General features: G+C 39.3%; 1 long non-coding RNA gene across 1 annotated transcript; it reads right to left on the bottom strand.

Annotated features, from left to right (window-relative positions):
• Window positions 1-3,842: 3,842 nt before the first annotated feature.
• LOC129203383 (uncharacterized) lies at window positions 3,843-8,911 on the bottom strand. The gene is made up of 3 exons (XR_008576008.1): window positions 8,860-8,911; window positions 4,135-4,279; window positions 3,843-4,036 (listed from the first exon to the last, which is right to left on the bottom strand). It is a non-coding gene; the product is annotated as an uncharacterized LOC129203383 (long non-coding RNA).
• Window positions 8,912-20,607: the final 11,696 nt, after the last annotated feature.

Genomic DNA, 20,607 nt, shown 5'->3' with positions numbered 1-20,607 from the left:
ATCCTTGGTGTTTGTGTGAGAAGTGCTTGAACAGGTCACTGTTTAACCACAGATGGACTTGGCTCTCGCAACACGGGATACGGGGAAGTGAATATATTTGCCTGTCTAGATTGCACGTCATGGTTTTTTTTAGCTCACTGGAGGAGGAAGAGTAGCAAATGGCTTGCTGATGTCATCCCTGCACTGTACCTCATGGTTTACACCACCTGCCTTACTCTACCCTAAAGCCATCTTCATTTCAGCACAGAGCAAAAATTTCTTAGAAAATCCTGTTTTTTCAGTGTAGGTTGCCAGGAGGTGAAATCAAGGAGGCAATGTCATCCTTCAGAAGCTGAGCATCTGGAAGAGTTCCAAGCCCCTTCTATCCCACATAGAGATACAGGGGAATGAAGCAAAAAAGGTCCTTGCAGAAGAGGATGGATTCCTTTAATATGCTAGTTTTGCCCTCAACCATCTAATTCACTGAAAATCCTTGACAGCAGACAAGTGGGAAATCAGGAGACAGGGGAGAAATTAATGGAATTTGCCTTCATCGGATTCCACATAATATGCTATTCTAATTAGCAGAGATAGGAATTAAAGTCATCGTTTGATAAGATCATGTCATTGGGCTTTGGTGGAATTTTCTGCCTTATCTGGCATGTAATCTTATCCAATTTGATTTTAGCAAGAGATCAGGAATTAGGAAACTTAATGAGATTGTATAGTCTAGACTAAACAAGCCAGAGACCATGGGCAGATGTAAGGGAGGTGAGGAGGGATTGGGGCAAGGAGTGTTCAATATGTACTGCACCTCAGCTTGCAGGATCTGCGAACAGCAAGGTTCTTATAACCCAGTACACACGCTTCAGTCCAAGTCCTGGAGCTACAGACTTTATCCCTCTCAGCTACAGAACTGGGCTAAGTTCAGTTTCCGCTCTGCCATTATCCAAAGTCAATGCTAAGATTTGGGGCTTTGGTTCAAACTATCCCCTGGGACAATTGAGAGACTGAACACTTTGTAGTTTGAATCCATTGAGGGAGAGGTGGTTCTCATTTAATGCCTTACTCTCTGCCAGGGTTTTGATTTTCAAGGGGCTTGACTCACCATTTTGGCATTCCTGTGTGTCCTCTGGCACCAGAATGAGCTAACCCAGGGTATAATTGTATGACCCTGTTTCTCTCTCTACCTCGCCCGTATACCATACCCTACAGTGTGGAGTAATACTTCTGTTAGTGTAATGCCAGTGATGTCAAACTATTGGGTAGTTAAACACCCAATGAGCCTTGCCCATGGATTATATGAGAGAAGCTGAGGGTCTGAAGGTAACTCACTGACCACCAAGCTCCCCCCAAGATGCCCTCCACAAATGATTCCACTTACAAACTTAGAATGCTCCATTGTCCAGTTACCTAAGCGCTTGGATCTTCTGTTCTGTTACTCTTATCAAGGGCCTCTTTCTCCTTTCCAACTCCTTTTTTTCCATGTCAGAAATATTGTATTACTTTGGTAATTCATCTAGTTCCTTGAAGTTCAGCCACATTTCTCCTTGCTGCTTTTACTTTGCTAGGCTGAATAAGCCAAAGCCCCATAACTTTTCTTTAGTAAGAGAAGATCTCTAATCCCTCGATTACAACAGGAACTCTTCTCTCCAGCCATTCCTGCCATAACTCAGCTTTACTGAATATGAGCTGGTCCATTCTGTAAATCTTCTGCAGTCCCAATGTGATTCAAGAGCTACTGCAGTTTCAAAATCAGGATTAGCCATTGTTCTTGACAGGGAACAGCCACAGGGACCCTGAAGACTAATTCTTCTTCCTGGGATGAGACGTTTGGGAAAGGACTCATTTTTAGTTAATTATGCCAGCGTAACAAGATTAGATGAGTTGGCCAAGGTCATACTATGAATCATTGGCAAGGTCAGTAATGGAACATGAGTCCCAATTTGTTGGTTTTTTTGTTTGGTTTTTTCTTTTTTTTTTGGGGGGGGGGTGTTGGGGGTTTTGGTTTGGTTTGGTTTGGTTTTTTTTTCCCTTCAATGTTTTACATACTTTTATGGCTCATCAACACTGTGCTTGGAGCCATCCAGAATCCCCAAGGGGATGCCTGTCCAGTCAAAACATGTAATTCCTCTGCCCATGTTCTAAACCAGTTGGCCATGAACTCAGGTCTATCCACAGGATCTGTGCTGAAAAGCCAAAGGATACTTAATAAAACCTTCAGCACCGTTGAAGTGTCTACATAGTCTGTCTACACAGGATCTGGAGGTGGGACGGAGCTTGCTCACACCTGTTTTCAAAACACCATGCCAACATAACCTACATTTGCAACCAAACCAGAAGTGAATCCCCAATACTTGCAACTGGTCTCCTGTCGGCTGTTAGAAATTAGATGGGACCTGTTCCTATGTAAGCCTTTCATATCTCTCTGCCTTTTTCTTTCTTTTTCTTCTTTTTCTTTTTCTCTTTTTCTCTCTTTTTCTCTTTTTTCTTTTTCTTTTTCTTTTTCTTTTTTCTTCTTCTTTTTCTTCTTCTTCTTCTTTTTCTTCTTCTTCTTCTTTTTCTTCTTCTTCTTCTTTTTCTTTTTTCTTTTTCTTTTTCTTTTTCTTTTTCTTTTTCTTTTTCTTTTTCTTTTTCTTTTTCTTTTTCTTTTTCTTTTTCTTTTTCTTTTTCTTTTTCTTTTTCTTTTTCTTTTTCTTTTTCTTCTTCTTTTTCTTTTTTCTTTTTCTTTTTCTTTTTCTTTTTCTTTTTCTTTTTCTTCTTCTTTTTCTTTTTCTTTTTCTTTTTCTTTTTCTTTTTCTTTTTCTTTTTCTTCTTCTTCTTCTTTTTCTTTTTCTTTTTTTCTTTTTCTTTTTCTTTTTCTTTTCTTTTTCTTTTTCTTTTTCTTTTTCTTTTTCTTTTTCTTTTTTCTTTTTCTTTTTCTTTTTTTTCTTTTTCTTTCTTTTTCTTTTTCTTTTTCTTTTTCTTTTTCTTTTTCTTTTTCTTTTTCTTTTTCTTTTTCTTTTTCTTTTTCTTTTTCTTTTTCTTTTTCTTTTTCTTCTTCTTTTTCTTCTTTTTCTTTTTCTTCTTCTTTTTCTTCTTCTTTTTCTTTTTTCTTTTTCTTTTTCTTTTTCTTTTTCTTTTTCTTTTTCTTTTTCTTTTTCTTTTTCTTTTCTTTTTCTTTTTCTTTTTCTTTTTCTTTTTCTTTTTCTTTTTCTTTTTCTTTTTCTTTTTCTTTTTCTTTTTCTTTTTCTTTTTCTTTTTTTTCTTTTTCTTTTTCTTTTTTTCCCCTAATGCTTAATGAATAATTTTTACCCTGCTTAGTACATGTTGAAATTAGTGTGTTATAGGAAACCAGATTGTTTTCTGTTCTCAGTTGCAAATAGACATCTAAAGAGTTTCTGAAGTTCACAGACTGTTTTATATGAGAAATACTGAGGGGTTTTTTCCTTCCTCACTTCTTTTTTTTTCCCCCCTCTCTGCTCATCTTGGCAAAACCTGTGAAATCTGGGGAAGATAAGAGGGTCCATCAGGAGGAAGTACCCCTGCCAGCAGCTGGCCTTATTTCAAGGAGAGCTTGCATGCAGGAGGAATTAAGGAGGGATCAAAACATCTGGTGATGGATTTATGGCATCAGCATCTCCCCAACCCAGAGAGACAAGTAGCTGCAGCTCGTCTACCCAAGTGAGGTGATCCCAAGGACATCTCTGTGGGTGCTTATTGGGAGACACTGTGAAGAGTATTTTTCCTGGCTTGTTTGAAATCATCGTCTGGACAAAAATCTTTCCCCTTCTCTCAAGAAGGAAAGATTTGTATCTCTTATGATTTCTAGTGCTCATGCCTTTTTCTGGCACTCATCAAGGTCCAGGTTTTTCACAATGACATCTGAGAACTACTGCATAGAAGTGAATAGCCTGAAACTTTGGGACTAATTTGTTGTGGTTTTTTTAATGTGAGAACGTATGTAACTGTATATATATATATATACATGTTTAGTGTGAGGTCCATCTGCAAGGCTACCTTCTGGCACTGCTCCAGATAACTCTGCAATTGCTTCTCTTCTGCCCAAGAAAGGCAGCTAGGAATGAGAAGAAATAAGAACATGAGGGGCAGGAAGAGATTTTAGGTGGTTGTTCAGAATAGACACCAGAGTTACCAGGTAGGACACCCACATACCTTTGCTCTTTTCCTGACCACTTGGCGGAAATAGAAAGACCAAAGAGGTGACCTGTTCTGCAAACAGTTGGCAGCGCAGGAGCAAAGCTCATGTGTCCAGATTCCCACATCACCATTTAGCTCACAGCAGTTCATTAGCTCTATGCTATGAAGGAGAAAGAAAAAAGGACTTTTTTTTACTTGATGGTGAAGATTGCTTTCCTTTGGGTAATACCTTCAGTTCACATATAAACACAAGAAGAAAGGAAGGATAAGACATCAGTCCAAGCTTTGATCTAGACCTCCCAAGGGCCTTGAATGAAGGATAAGACATCAGTTCAATCTTTGATCTGGACCTCCCAAAGGCCTTGGCCATACATTTTCTATCTGACCTTAAACAAGTCATTTAATCTCCACATACTAATTTCTCACAGTAGAATATTGTTCTCCACTCCTCCATTGATTTTTCCACTCCTCCTCTTCCTTGTTGTGTCTAATTTAGCTGGGGTGGGTGAAAAATATTCATCCTGGGGAAGCCAAAATATTTCACTAATTCCAGCTCCATTGCCAAATTATCATTTGCTCAAGAAGCTCTGAACCAACAGTTTGGAGGTTTGGAAGAATATTTTCAGCACACATCTGTTATGGTTGATCTAATTTCAGTAGATGTCCTCTCTATTAGAAGGACTTGCTGCCATCTCCTCACAACACTTCTAACCCTCTCCAAATGAAATGGATATTGTTGGAACTGGTTGAAAATTTTCCATGACATGACATATGGTGAAAGTTTCCATTATTTCAAAGATAATTTTGACTTTTTTTCCTCTATTTTATTGTACAAATCATCATACAGATAAAAGCATGAATTCAAAGAAAGAAAAATAAGAATAAAAAAAGCTTCTGGGGTTTAATCTGGGTTTTGTTGTTTTAACTTTTTATCTTGCTGGAATCAATTGTATTTGTACGCATCAAAATCTTTTCCTCTGCAGTTTCATGAAATTCTTAACAAAGTAAAAGACTTGTCACTTGTCACCTGCCTCTGCTAAAGGCAATCCAGTTGTATATACAGTGCAATGTAAAGAAAGTCTGGATCCAGCAGCTGGTTGGTAATATCTGGTGCATACAGCCTTTCTGATGAGTGGGTATGGACACCATTTCAACTGTTTCTTTTTGCCGGGAGTACTGTAGGATTTGGGAAGGACACATCTGAAATATTTTAGATGACAAACTGTTGCTCTTCTAATTAGAAAAAAACCCAGTTTTCCTCAAACCCTTTTATTTTCATGTATAAGAAAACCCAGCATTTATTTTCTTTGATAGATACTTAATGATGTAAATTACTATCCTAAAAACATCTTCTATCAATCACCAGTACATAAGTTTTACTAGGTTCTGCTAATTTCAAATATTTATTCTAGCTTTAAATCAAGTTTTTATTTCATTCAAAGCAAGGAGAAATATTTCTTTTTTAGGCTGTTTTGCTTTAAAATAATATAAAAAAACCCAGGAGTTTTTATTAAGCTATTAGTACTAATCTTCTTGCTGCTGCTATTAGCTTATTATTTATTCATTTATTTTCCATACAGATCACCTCTGAAATAAGGACTTAAGTTTTGTTTTTAACAGCGTGACAAAATAAGAACAGCATCTTATGGAAAATATCTTAACAACTCAACCAAAACTCATATGTCAGAATTTTAAAAGCGCAGAGCTGCCCCAAATTGTATGTAATAATATTTGTACTTCTTGTCCAGGCAGGTGGTAAGCAATATATCTTTTGGGATATGCCTGCCTTCAGCTATCATCACACAGTGCATTAGTTGCCTTAAATCATGTATAATTTGGCAGAAGCTATTGATATGTGTCGGCAAGCTATTCATTCTGCTTCAGTGTTGCCTGATTAGGAAAGATGCTTTCCTCGAGCTAAAAAACTCTGCTTTTTGAGGGGTGGAGGTTACCATCCCCTCCGACCTGAGAGTAACATGTCTGGAAAATTTAGTAGACAAACTGTTATTCCTAATTGCTTCTTTTAAGAGCATTTTCCTTGCACAGGAGAGTGTCCAGGCCAGTTGAAATTTCGCTTAATTCCAAATTTAATCCAGTTTGAAATGGCAAGCATGAAGGGGATTTTACAGTAATCAGTGCAGACTGTGAACCCATTGACAAGGAGAGGCTGTCACTGAAATATGTGATCTTGTCAGGCCTAGCCACAAAAAAAAAAAAACAACCAAAAAACTTATGTGAAATATCACTGGAATGCCCTGTAACCCAACTCTAAAGGCACAGGAATACTTCAAGGTTGCCATTGCTGGTGTGCAGAGGGTATGACACAAGGAACAGCAGCTGCAGAAATGATGGTGTTAACCCAACTAATTAATGCAACATGGGAAATAAGCATGAACTCATCACGTATTTTATATGATCAGTCTCATACTAAAAACCTTATTGCTTGTAAATTGCATAGAGTTCAATTTATTTTATATGGGAACATGAAGAGCTACATAGATCTCAGGAGAGACGTGCTTGTGAATCTACGGATGCTTCAGAAACCTTCGTAACAAGGTGACCCCATGAACTGAATGCTGAACTAGTGAAAATTCAGGCTTATCCTATTATTATAATTTCCTTTACTGTATTCATCACAGCCTGAAGGTCCTGGCTGTGATAAAGATGTCAATGTGCTGAGGGCAGGCAAGAGCCCATTTGTACTGTTAGGCATTAGCAGTCTGAAGGTCCAGAGGAGAAGGTAGGAGAAAAGGAATCAATAACCATCTGCTTCAGAGAAAAGAATGTTTTAAAAAATCCTCTTGGGGTTAAGGACAGAGCGGAGAGCAAACAATTCACTGATCTTTACTGAAAGTTGACTTTCATTTCTTTTTCACCACTCCTTAATGTTGACATGAAAGGTGTTATTTTTTGAGACCTTTTTTTCCCATTTCTGTTATTTCCCCTGTGAAAAGTCATCTCTCGGTGTGCTAGCAAGTCAAGGCAGGAAAGAAAAGGAGAACCCAGTAGGCAAAGTGGGCAACTGCTTGAGTGCCTGATGATTACCACCTCTTCGGACTATCAGTTAATAATGCTTGTCCTTCATCTCAAGTGCTGGCAGCCTGTATTTCAGCTGCTGACATTCCTTCCACCACTTCTTGGCCACTTGCAGACACTGGTGGAGATGCTCTTTGTACTACAAGAAGGCAAATCAGATTAAGCCAGCTTGGGATATTCTGCCTAAGAGATGAAGTTTCACAGGTGAGAGGGAGTACTCAGAGCCTTAGTTGCTCTCCATTAAGGCTCTCTGCAAACTCTGGCAGTCAACTGATTTGCCTTTCAAGCCATTCACTGAAGTTGTATAGGCAAGAAGGATTTTTTTCCCCCCCTTTCTCTTAAACAGCAGCTGAGATTCAAGCCTGCCCTCTGTCTCTGAGAGCAAGGACTCCAAGCACAGGTTCAGGTTACCTTAATGTGACCCTTTAATATGGAGAAAATTCTCCTCTTCTAGCTGAGCACAAGTTCCCAGTTGAACAGACCTCTCCCGCCTGTACATCTGTACGGAGGGAAATGACAAAATGTTCCAATTTTTCTAAAATGTCAACTTAAAAAAACACATGCGTGCAAGCCCAAATAGAAAACAGATGCACTGTATCAGCGTGGGAGATATAAATTTAGGGCTTGGAGCTGTCTTCACATCCCTCACTACCACTTTTATGGTCCTGCTTTCACTGGAGCACACCTGAGGCCCGTTGGCAAGACACTTCTTTTGAGTGTGGGTGACTCCCCAGTTGAAAATCAGCCATGAAAAAGCCTACTATGTCTGAGGGAAATAAAAAAAAAAAAAAAAAAGGTAAACACAAAAAGAGACACTCCCTGGCGTTGAATCAGATCCTGCCAACTTTATTCCACTTTGGTTCATGTTCACTCATGGGAGGTTTGACCTGTTATCTTTAGAAGCAGCACTATGTAGAAAACATATCTCTTGTAGTTTCTGGTTACACTGCTGTTCAATCTTCCTACTTCATAACAGGAAGAACAGATTAGGCATGGACAACTCCAAGTGTCCTACTAACAGAGACTCACCCATTATCCTTGCTGTTGTTTATTAAAGTCTGTTCTTATCCGTCCTCACTTTATTTCTTTCCATTTCTTTCCCTTCCCATTACACATTTCCTCACGGATCAAAGGCAAAACTCACTGGTGGAAAGGAACTTGAGTTCAGGTCAACATAGCTGGGGCATTCATTCATAAGAATTGACCACTTAGTAACATTTTTCAATAATTATTGCCTTGAATCAAAACTGAAGACTCTCATATAAGACTTGGCCTGTACTCATAATTTCTTGAGTCATGGAATCATTTTGTTGCAATTCTAGTGATGGATTTAAAAAAAAGTAAGCAGCAACATTAAAAAACTAACATCAAGACAAAGGAAGATGGGGAAAGAAATACAACATCAATAGGATTTGAGATACCTAAACGGTGCTCGAATACTCCCTGGAGACAGATCCCATGTGCCCAGAAGCCCTACATGTCCTAGCACCCATGTCTCTTAAGTCTCCAGCCTTCCTGAACACACATCACACATTAAGCCAGCAAAGCTCCAAGACTTGGTCACCAGTAATCCTCTCAGTAATCCCACCAAGAGCCAGAAAGCCTGTAAGTGATAACGCTAGAGCCTCTGGCAGGCTGCTCTAAAGTTTTTGAATCTGAGTGTGGTCTCTACCAAAAGCAATATGAGCATAAGCCTTTACTCACCTTCCACCACTGCCTTCGGAAACTCATCGTCAAAGAGGAACATCGAGATGAGGAGCCTATCAGGACTCAGAAAGGGACTGGAAAGTTTGTCTTGGCAGTAAAGTTATCCTGAGCTCTGATAAACAGGGCTCATAAATACTACAAGAATTTCAAAAATAAATCAGTACAAACTATAAATACATTGTATCAGTCAGTCTTTCCATGCACTCCATTTGTGATGCATGAAGGAAAAGGGCAGGTTAAAATACTGCTTTTTCTCTCCTTTCAGCTCCAAGTTTCCTAATATATCCTTTACCATAATGCCTTGGATATTAAGTGCAAACTGAAGGATGATGAATTTTTATTACTTCAGTCCTCCTTCCCTTTATATTTTTCTTTCTTTCCCTATTACTCTTTCTATCTACAGATTTCTCTCTCCCAATCCCATCCTGACTCCCCTTTCACCAGCCTCTCATTTCTCTGATAAAACACTTATTGGGATTTCTAGGGATATTTTTCACTGCCTTCTAGTAACTGAAACTCTCATTAAATGTTCAGGGCCATTCTCCTCTCAGGTGCATGGCACGTTGCCACGCATTTCGGGAAACCAGCTACCGAGCTCACATGTGCTTCGTGATAACACGCTGGAAAGGCCAGAGCAGTGAAAGCTAGAGATCTGTACAGCTTGTGCTACGTGTCAGCTTCCCAGATAGCACAGGAAAAACAAATTGCGAGTCACCAACAGGGCTCTGGCTCCATCCGAACTGTGAGTAATGATGCCTCAGAATTAAGACTCTCTTAATTCAAATATATAATTATTCATAATACACGGATAGTGCTTTCCTCCAATATTTTTCTTTATCTGACTTTTCCGATCCACTTAGGTTTCCCAACAGCTGCTGGAGCAGTAAAGCCAAGACACTGCTGTCTCACGTTGTACCTCTCCATTCCTCATCATCTCCATCCCATCTCATGCACGAGTCTATGAAAACTATGTGTTCCTTGTTCAGAGTCTGCAGTAACAGAAGATAACAAATTTCCAAAATAAATAGTTCTTCAGCATCGTCCTTTAAATAAAGCAGCTAAAACTATCCCATGGGAGGCATCAGTATTTACCAAAAATGCACTAAATCTGAAACAACTGAATAGAGGAGGCAAATCCAGATTTTTGCTCTGAAATGTCAGCTAATTTCAGTTTGTTTGATTATAGCAAGTAATGAAGAGAAAAACACTATCCTTAAAATGGAATATTCATAACGAAAGGAATAATTTGTGGATAAAAGATCGGAATCGCTAGCAAAGTGCAAAAAAGACCAAATTTGTAACAGGTACTATTCAGCATATTACTAAATACTCTGGACAAGGAGGTAAGAAATAAGGCAGTGGACTTTTACAGTGATAGAAGAAACTCTTGAAAATAGGAAACACTAAAAGTGATTGCAAAGAAGAATAATAATTAAAAAAAACCCCAAACAAACAAACAAAAACCCCAAAGAAACAAAAGCCTAAACCATCTATTTTAAATACCCATACAGGCTGATGGACTCTAGTAGCTGTTATGATTCAGCAACAAATTCCCAGAAGCTCCATCTGCACTCAAGTCTGCATCCATGTGTGTAAGGAAGGAGTGTCCTGGAGGAAGTTATCATTCCACGTGTGTCTTGTTCTTTATACTCTTTCCTAAACAATTTGCTGCATGTCACTGGTGGTATCAGGACGACAGACTATGAGAGTTGGGTCAGATTCAGAATAGCCACTTTTATTTTTCATGATATAAGATTTCTTTTTCTGGATTTTTAGCAAGTACTTTATTTTAATTTTAGCTTTCTATCTTGATTTATCATGACTATTCATGGTCAATAGCTTATGTTTTTCCATGACAGAGGTAAATAAGCTTCCTAGCCATGCACACTTACATAAAAGTAACAGAAGCGTGACAGGAACCATCATGATGATCTTTCACCTGGCCTTTATACCTGCAGAAGACCCAGTGACCTGCAACCAAGTTCCTCTCTCCATTGTTATTCTGGGCAGTGTGACCTAATCAGGACCAACTGGACACTATTCATCTAAAGTTTCCGCTAGACACAATGCCTGGATATCTCCCACAACATATATCACAACTCTCACATTCAGCAACCTTCTGCCTGTCACAGCAGGACATTATCTCAGGTTCTGATTGGGACCCATTTGAGCATCCATGGGATAAACCAGCACTTTTTTATAAAGAGAAAGAAACCCCATATTCCTCGTGTCTCTTGATACATCTCAAGCTATTTATGCATTATTTGGCTTCAGTGTGGAAAAATAAAGATTGATTTTATAGAGGGCTTTTGTGGCCTTATAAAATGAAATAAGAATGTTACAGAATTCCTTGCATCTGGACTGCTGGATATATTATGGTTGCCATCTGTTCCTTTAACACTGTTGATTATTTTTGTGGGCCTGGCAGATTTCTATACAAAAGAAACTGGAGAGTTTAATGTTCTTATTACTATCTTAGTTAAAAAATAGATAAATTAAACACATTTTTGATTGCTTCATCTCTGATGACCATCATACTCCCAGGCTTCTACTGAAGTGTTGCAGCTCAGGTTGGTGAGAGGAAAAAGCAGATAAAAAGAACAAAAGAATGGATGGTCTGCAATGTCTGGATTGTCTTTCAGGATGAACGTTGTGTTCTACCTGTCTCTATTAATTGTGTAGCACGCACTTTAGGTATTTTTATTAACAGACATTTCTGTCAATGAACAGGGAGGACTTTACTAGGACTGAAAGAAGAAAAATGCCATAAGACAGGAGAGTTTCTAAGAGGTAGAGTATCCCTCCATTCTTCTTGGAAATAGTACCAAACTGCTCGTCACCCAAGCTCTAAGAACAACTTAAAGAGAACAATGAAACATAATGTTGAAGGTGGAGCTCCTCAGAGCGGGTGGTGGAGTATAGTCTTGGAGGGCACATCTATTCCTGCTATCTTCCTGACTCCCTCTTCCCTCAAACTAGAGCTCTTTAAAAAAAAAAACAAAACCAAAAACCCCCCCAAAAACCCAAAATCAATAAAACCCCAAACAACAAAACAAAACTATCTGACTGAAAAGCTTCCCTTCCTGCTCTGAGTAGATATTTTTGCTTGTCGGTTGTCTCTCTCGACTCATGGATAATCATTCCCATCTCATGCTTTCCTTCCTGCCCCAGCCTGCTTCCTTAGACAATTCTTCTTAGTTTCTGTGTCTGTCTTAGTTTCTGCGTCTGCCTTGGCCATTGCCCTCTAACTTCTTGGAAGATGATTTCCTTTTTGTCTCCTTCAGCGTACAGTCTCTTCTTCTACAGCTCATCCAAAGCAGAAGCAGAGGAAAGGGAATGGCAGCAGGTGAAAGCTGCATATGTTCACTATTTCCTTACAGAAAAAAGAGTTTCATCCTCAATTCTTCTGCAACAGGATGCTTCTGTATACTCAGCATAAAGCCTCTGGTATTATTACAGCCACAGCTCAGCTAAGCAGAGCTAGGACTGACCTATGGATGTCTGGTGCTAAAAGCTTCATCTAAGGGGTTTTAATAAGGTCTGGAAAACAAAAAACCTAGGAATACTCCCAGAATCAGCATATGGACCACTTGAGACTCCCCTAATCCAGATGCAAATTCTTCTTGGGAGCATCAGTGGAGTACAATGAAACGAACTTTTCTTCGCTCCTAACCACCTAGGCAGAAGTTTTTGTCCTGAAGGATGAAAAGACCAGACTTTTTATACTGCTACATCTTAGGTTTTTTCCTGGGCCATTGATGGAAATCACTTATCTTCCAAACATTGCACAGGGGAGAATTTTGGCTCTATTGTTGCAGTTGTCTTGGGATCCCTGTTTATGTCCTGCCTGTTTATCTCACCCATGATTAATTTCCTTATCTGTCTGGACTATTTCTTCTCCAGTACTTGAACTGATTGTCTCCTATATGTTCTTGCCTTTTTTTGTTTTCTTCTTCCGGTCAGCTCTCTGTTCTATTGATCATGCAGTGGAGAGCCCTTTATGTCAACAAAGCACTATATTCCTGCCTATAGTTCTTGTATTTTACAAGAGTTATGAAGAAAGAAGTGAGGACTGTAGAAAATAATTTATTTGCTTAAAGCCTAATCTACTCAGTCTGTGAAAAGAGATTGACAGCTGATTTGATTATAATGCCAATGCACCTTTACAGGCACGCAGTATTGGCTAACAATGTGTTCTACAGTCTAGGTGAAAAAAAAGACAAAATGAAAACCGTTTGTAAAAGCTGAAGCCAGACAAGTTCAAATGGGAAACAAACTGCACACTTTTAAGGGAAGCTTGCCAACAGAGAAAACCCCTGAAAGAGCAGGTAAATTTTCCATCATTTGCCATGTGATTCAAATCGCAGATTAAGGCACATCGAGATGTCTGTCTGTATGTGAGCTGGATCTATATGTGGGTCTAAATCCCCACTATTGTGAATGCAGATTTTTGGCAAGATTCAGTTGCTTATACATAGGTATCTAATGTCATTTTAGGGGAGGTATTCTACCTGCTGTCCAGATGCCTGCCTGAGAAAGGCATTTATATCCTGAACCTCCTGTGTCAGAGCTGCCAGCTCTTGTGGGTGTCTGTGTTCTCACATGGCATTACACCATTAAATAGTAATTGGAGCCAAAAGGTCATTGTTCTGGACAAATCATTCACCTTTAGGAGAGAAGAGATGCTTTCTAAACTCCACTGATTATATTGATTATGGACTTGACGCAGTGGCACCTTGTCCCATCCGAGATGTTGTTCTAAGATAACCCTCCTGGCTACCAGCTGCATCTTCATTATGGCGTGGATCTCCTGTGAATCACGCATTAGAGACAGGTCTGTGCAAATGTGTTGGCTATGCTAGGTTACCTCGAATGGGATAAAGCATCTGTGTTTAGGCAATAAATTACATTTGTAGCCAATGCAGGCAATTGAGCCTGGAGAGCTATTCACCTAACCCACACGTGACCCACTCCTTTCTGGAGCAGCATCTGGAAACCAGGCAAGATACCCATGGTGACTGAACTAAAACTAGACACCTCTATTTATTTTTCTACAGTTACAGGAAGTGTTTTTTAACTAAGGGAACTCTGAAAAACCTCACCTGGTTGAAATACCTGCAGACTTGTTATTAAGGTTCTGTAGGAAATGCCCCAAGAAAACAATTATTTGGGTATCAAAAAATTCTGAGTAACAGAATAAATTCCTGGCATGTGAGGAAGCAGCAACAGTTTACACCTGTAGGTGGTCTTAATTTCAAGTCCCAAAGGTGATATTAGATCACTCTGTCTCACTCAGGTCATCAGGTTTCACCTGGTCACCCTATAACAAGCACAAAGAATTTTGTTGGACTAAAGGATTTTAGTCCTCAGCAAAACCCCCCACATTTCAAGGCAGGGACAGGAAAGTTCAGACTGCTACTGGGAACTGGTAGGTGAGTTATGCATAGTTATGCCAGCAGGTAAAATATGGCTCATACACCAAAGAAAGCTGAAATCACTGTGACAAAGAGGAACATAATTTCCAGACCAAGGTAAATATTGCAGTTGTGAGCACCAGTGTGTACAACACCAAAGGTATATCTGCTGCTAGCCTTTGTGAAGTATGATGTTTCATTGAAAGGAAGAAAAGGAAACCCAAACACCTTCACAACGCTTGTCCACCCTTGGTTTCAGAAGGCTATGACATGTTATAACCACACATTACTGAACATTTTCTCTCGTTTCTAGAGAAAAAAAAAAAAGGCATTACCAACTAATAAATAAACAAGTTCAAAATCTAACTTCATGCTGATGAGATTTGCCAGCGACTACCTATCAAAATGGCATGAATTATGTGAGTGAGTTTGATCCATTACTGCTCTCGATCCAGCATTCAAGTCTTGTGTTTCCAGTTGCTCAGCAAGAAAACCAACCAAAACCAATCACAATGATGTGAAAAAATAAATCATGAGCTTTGAAATCTGACCTTATCCATTTTCTTTTGCTATCTACTATATCTTTTCCTTCTTTGCTAATAATGAGAAACTATAGAAGTTAATTTTAATCTAGTGAAAATAATGTTACTGTGGACTTTTTGAAGTTAACAGCAAGACAAATTGTTTTAGAGGACAATTCACATAAAGATCTGCACTAATACTTAGTGCATTAGCCTCACTAAGCCACCGTCAGGAGGAGCAAATACCTCTGACTGCGGAAGGAGCCTACAGGTAGTTGTGCCAAACGATAGTGGAGCATTGCTGTCCATATCTTTTGTCAGCAGATGGGAGAAACCTGCGTTCTGATCTGAAAGCAATGTTGCTGAGGTTTCCACGATGCTGTGCTTAAGTTAATAACCCCTGGTGAGAAGGACTTGGCTTTATGTCAATCCTGTGCTACTTATTTGAGAGCTGGCCTCTTTTCCAGTGCCAACTTCAGGTAGAAAAAGCACGTGACTTCCCACAAAAAACTATGGCATAATGCCCAAAACTCATGTCCTCCCCAAAGGCTGAGGAGAAAAGAGGTGGCCTTCATCTCACCTAACTTTAACCATCTCAGAGTTAGGCATCTACTCTGAGCAAATCATCAAGTCTCCTTCCACAATCAGTGGACGGTGAGGGATACTTCCAGGTTATGAGTCATCCTGTCCTGGCAGAGGTGTCCAAAAGAGCTGGAATGAGATGCCTCTCTCTCACTTCATTGACTATTAAGGAAACCTAGATGACTGCTTTGGACCACAGGCATACATTACTGGTGGTTAAAGTTACACAGGATAAATCCAGCTCTTACTTCAAAGCTTTCAATAAATTTGTCCTCCTTTTCATCACATTAGAGAACCAGTTAGGAACTTCGCCACAAAATTTGGCTTAGAAAATATATAACTGTCATTTAAGTACATATCCTGACAAGAAACAAACAACCAAGAAATGAAATAGAGAATTCCTGTAGCTCTGAAGATGTTTGAGCAGGAGTAAGTTACAAAGTTGTTTGTTTTGTTTTGCTTTGTTTTGTTTTTCTTAAGAATTGTATTACATAATGATGTTATATATTTTGTTAAATCACAGTTTGGTGTTTTGGATTAGCTACTATATTGCAGAGATACTGTACTGCAAACATATGCTCATGTAGAAAAGCTGTTTCCATTTTGTATGTCAAATGTTTTGATTATTGAGTTCTTACCACCCTTCTCCACCTGGAACTGAAAGAATCAAATGTCTAGATGATGGCAGCAAAAATCCTCTTTGAAAGGCTTTGTTCTTTTAAGAGAAAAAAACCCCACAACTCTTTTCAAAAAAGAAAAGTGCATGAGATCTTCATGATTTCTGAGAATACCGCATCTATTCTGTGTTCTTTACTTTGGCATAGGACATTTCTTCCCAAATAATGGAATATTTGAATCTGTCTCTTGTGTCCTGCACCCCCCACACACTATGACAGGAGCAAGTGCCTTCTTTTATTTTGCTTCAAGGATTCTTCATATTCATTGCCTCCCAGTTCCTACAGATGTTGCCATGACAAAATCATTGCTGGTGAGAGACAGGCCAAGACTCTATTCCATATTACTGAGCTGTAACCTGAGATAGAAATTAACTTGCAGTTTAAAATAACTGTTTGGCTTGTAGGGAGAAGATTCACTTGTCTAAATGTAGGGTTTTAGTGGCAGTTGACACATGTTCCATTTGATGCTCCTGAATGTTCAAAGTGTCTTGTAGGTCCTGTGTCTAATCTGTAAGCCTCATATGGACTGCTTAGAAACCCATGTGTCTCAAATGTTGTAAGACATGCGTGGTTAGGTAACTAAATTGCATCACAGCAGCTCATGTGAGCAAGGAGTCTCATCATATTCACTGCAGATCTAGTCAGTAGGATCGATTGAGTTGAGAGATCATTTGAGCTCATGAACTGTAGGTGTTTAAGTTTTTGTGAACTGAATCATTCTAAGTAACTGTCTGAGGTTTATGCTCATTCTCGTTCTTGTTTGGGGAGGTAAGTACCTGTACTTTAAGTTTTACACCCTGGAGTCGCATGCCGAAATTCTATGGTTTGAACATCACCTTTGTATTATCTGGGTACACAGAACAGGACAATCCAGGTCCTCCTTCTGACTTACTCTCTGACTTATTCAGCTGCACTGCTTTCATATTCATCAGTCTTCATACCCTTCCTCCAAAGTCTGAGCAGGTCTTGCATTTTTCTAGAGATAACTGTTTCCTCCTGTGTCATGTGGGCCACGGTCCCTTTCCCAGGATCCTCTAGGAATGCTACTTAAGATATTCTTTTAAGTCGTGAGATACTCTTGATTCTCATTGTTCACGTCATCTCCCTCCATAAGAGAGACTCACTTTGAGTTTGGAATGTTCACTACAGGACATTATAGGGTGAGGTGGCCGGTTATCAGTGAGTAGCATGAAGTGGGTGCCTTGTTGACCACTGAGGACTATTCTTGAAGATGCAGATAATTCCTTCTAGTGCCATTTTCCGATCTATTTAAAACTATTCAGTGTCACAGGGAAGTCTAATAGGAAAAGCAAGAGCAAAAGAGAGTCCGTATCTCATTCTTGTGCTGCCAGTGTCCAAATATTGTAGCACACTGCCCTTCCAGTAAGGTCATAGACCTGCATAAGAACTATTCATCATGGAAAGCAGTCCTCTTGCTCGTATGTGTGCTTAGTCATGTAATCTGTTATATGGCCCTCTGTGACACAATGTTAGACAATTAAGTAAATCAACCCTTCTTTCTTGTTTGGATTTCTTCCAAGAGCGCTAGTGTGGTGAATCAAAAGTGGCTCAGACATGAGGCTGTAGCTTAAGGGCTAAATAAAAACATTGCACTATATTTAATGAATACATTGTGAAGAACCTAGACCAGACATAAAAACATATAGCTTAAAGAAGGAAAAAAGGTCTATATATTACCCACAACTCACTGCAAAATATATTTGCATGTTTCTCCTATATGCAATTTCTACTTCCACCCACTAGATGGAAGCAAACATTAATTTATGTGATCGTGCCAGCTGTGCACAAGATATTTAATGTCTGAATGCCAATGTGTGTGGTCTTGTGGGTTTGACTTACCTTTTTAGTACTGTTTAATAAGGGAAATGCATAACTTTGAGCAAATCAATTCTCGGACATCATAAAAGGCGCAGATTGGCTAAGGACCAAGGGATCACTTCAGTACAAAAAGGGAGGGAATGGAAACCTGCAGTATATTTTCCTAAAGACTAAATCAAATGTACATGTTTGTTCATGGGGTGTTTTATTTTTAAGCCTTGACTAAGCATCTAATGTTTTTTGAATCTGCAGTGAAAATATTCGGAATTTGAATCTCTAGATGTTTACTCACTAATACCTTGCCTTCGCTTTCTGACCAGTAGGCCAAGAATAAAATCATGTCGCATGGAAGGCTGCACCATCAAAGAGAAACAATTTCTAGAGTTTTATTGAGTTTACACGTGTCAGCTTTCCAAGAACTGTCCATTAACTGAAATACATCTTCTGTTGCAGCAGAGAGAAATATGGATCTTGCTAGCCACTGTTTACTGGAAATGGTCAATAAATGAAAGTGTCAACATAGTGGCTCCTGAGTCACTATCACTTGCAAGAAATTCAAGCAGAGCTCCCTTGTGGGACATGTATCATGTGGTAGATAATGAGGTGATGCTTGCATAAGGTCTTCTTCTTAATCCAAATGCCCAATGTGGGGAGGGAGTTGATGGGCAGAGGCAGCTGAAACCCAAACTGAGATGTTTTCCTGGAATCCAGCTTCTCAGCCAACCCAGTCTCATCCTTTAGTGGAGGAAAACCCTAGTGAACCTTTAGTGTTTGTCACTGTAATCAGCTTTTTTTAGGTCTCTCTCCATCAGCTTTTAGGAGTACATAACATCTTATGACTCTCCTGGCCTCAGACTTTCTGGGTGCCTTGGAGAGTACTGGTAAATCCCTGTGGAAGGTGTATATTTCTCCCCCTGGTTGTAAGGTAGCCTAGGATGACTAAGTTTAGACGTAGGCATTTAAGTATGTAAAGTTAGGGGATATATGTGCCACAGCTGTTCACTGCCTGATCACCAATGTGTAGGAAGCAAATTAAATTTTGCTATTTCACTTTGCTTTTAATATTTCAGTAATAATATAGGAGCTTTGCAGGTACCATCCATTTCAGTGAGGTTCTAATGACTCATCAGCACCAGATTAAATATTTTAACCTACATACAGAGAAGTGGAAATAAGAGACCCTATTTACTCCTATTTTACATTTGCTCTTTGGGCTTGTTGTACTTCCTGATTAGTTTGACAGAGGTGCAATTCCATTGCCCTAAATTAATAAATTAGTGATTTCAGAATCAAAGTCCCGTGCTGTAATGACAAAAAGAACATGGATGACAAAGACTCAAAAGTAGAAAAGGAAGGAAGGACAGAAGGAAGGAAGGATGGAAGGACAGAAGGAAAGATTATCTGACAGTATTTTCCATCTCACGGTACTGGAGATATGAAAGAGCTTCATGGAGGCAATCATCATTTCATGATCCTGATTTTACAGGTGGGGAAACGGAAGCACAGTTGATGTGCCTGCTCAGAGGGCACGTAGCAGGCTGGAAGTAGAGCAGGGAATAAAACTTAAGGCTATTTGAGCCCCTTTCAAGTACTTTATAAACTAAAAAACATAGCCTTGGTGGGTTGATTACAGGCTGCTTTTCACTCTTTGAGCAGAAGGAATAAACTCATGGTTTGTCCCTGCTCATGCTATGTTTCACTGAAAAAGAATATGACTAAGCTACAGGGTTTTTTTGGAAATAATTCCTCACCAATGCAAAATTTTGGGAGAAGAAGAAGAAAGCTGCATTCACCAGCACAAAAAAGAAAATGTCTACCAGAAAACTTAAAAATCCAGGGTCTCGGCACAGTATCAGGGAGATAAAATCAGTCCCATGCCCTAACATTTAACTGCTGAAGTGAACTCACCAGCCTTCTAATAATGAAACTTTGCCAGCCAGATAGGTTTCATTAGCTAGAAAGGGAAACTACCTACCTGAACTCACAAAACAAAAAAAGGCATATAACAATGCATTATTGAAAATACATGACACATGGAGTAAAAGGAGAACTTGACAAGAGTAATCATCCATCCAAGACTGCTCTGGGACTAAAAACACTGTTGCAAAGGATAAAACTGTTTGTGGTGCAGCAAAGCAGGTCTGTTTGTTCCAGGATTGTTTTATGACTAGACAGAGCAATGTTCTGGACTTTATGATGGTAATTGCATGGTAATTTGGTGAGTTTAGACTCTGTTCTGCTTAACTTCCTCCTCTTCCTCCTCACTGCTTTGCAGTTCCTAAGAACTATTGCTTTTCTGTCTATTAGAAGGGTGATTATCACAATTTATTGCTGTATGGGACTCCTGAATATTACATGACTTCCCCCTCCCTGCCTTCCTCTCCCTGCAGAGGCATGGACTGATGTATTGGACTGAATGACCTCAGGCTCTTACTGGGCGAAGTTGGAAGTAGCCCAGACAACTGGAGATGCGACCTCCCAGGCAATGATGAAGGAGCCAATGATATGAAAGAGAACTGAATGATTCGTATTTGACAATGATAGACAGGTCAGATGTCTCAGATTGTTCTTCAGTGTTCAGGTGCTGAAGAGAATTTTCATTTCAAATGAAACACTAAATGCCAATCTAGCATATTTTTAATGAAGGTTAAGAGCTGTAGGCTGAGACAGGATGATGTTTTGTTTCAGCTTTGGAAATGTCTGTTGGGTTGG

This window comes from Grus americana, chromosome 2 (genome assembly GCF_028858705.1).
Source record: "Grus americana isolate bGruAme1 chromosome 2, bGruAme1.mat, whole genome shotgun sequence".
Classification (NCBI taxonomy): Eukaryota; Metazoa; Chordata; class Aves; order Gruiformes; family Gruidae; genus Grus; species Grus americana.
This window is presented reverse-complemented; position numbering and strand designations above follow the sequence as displayed.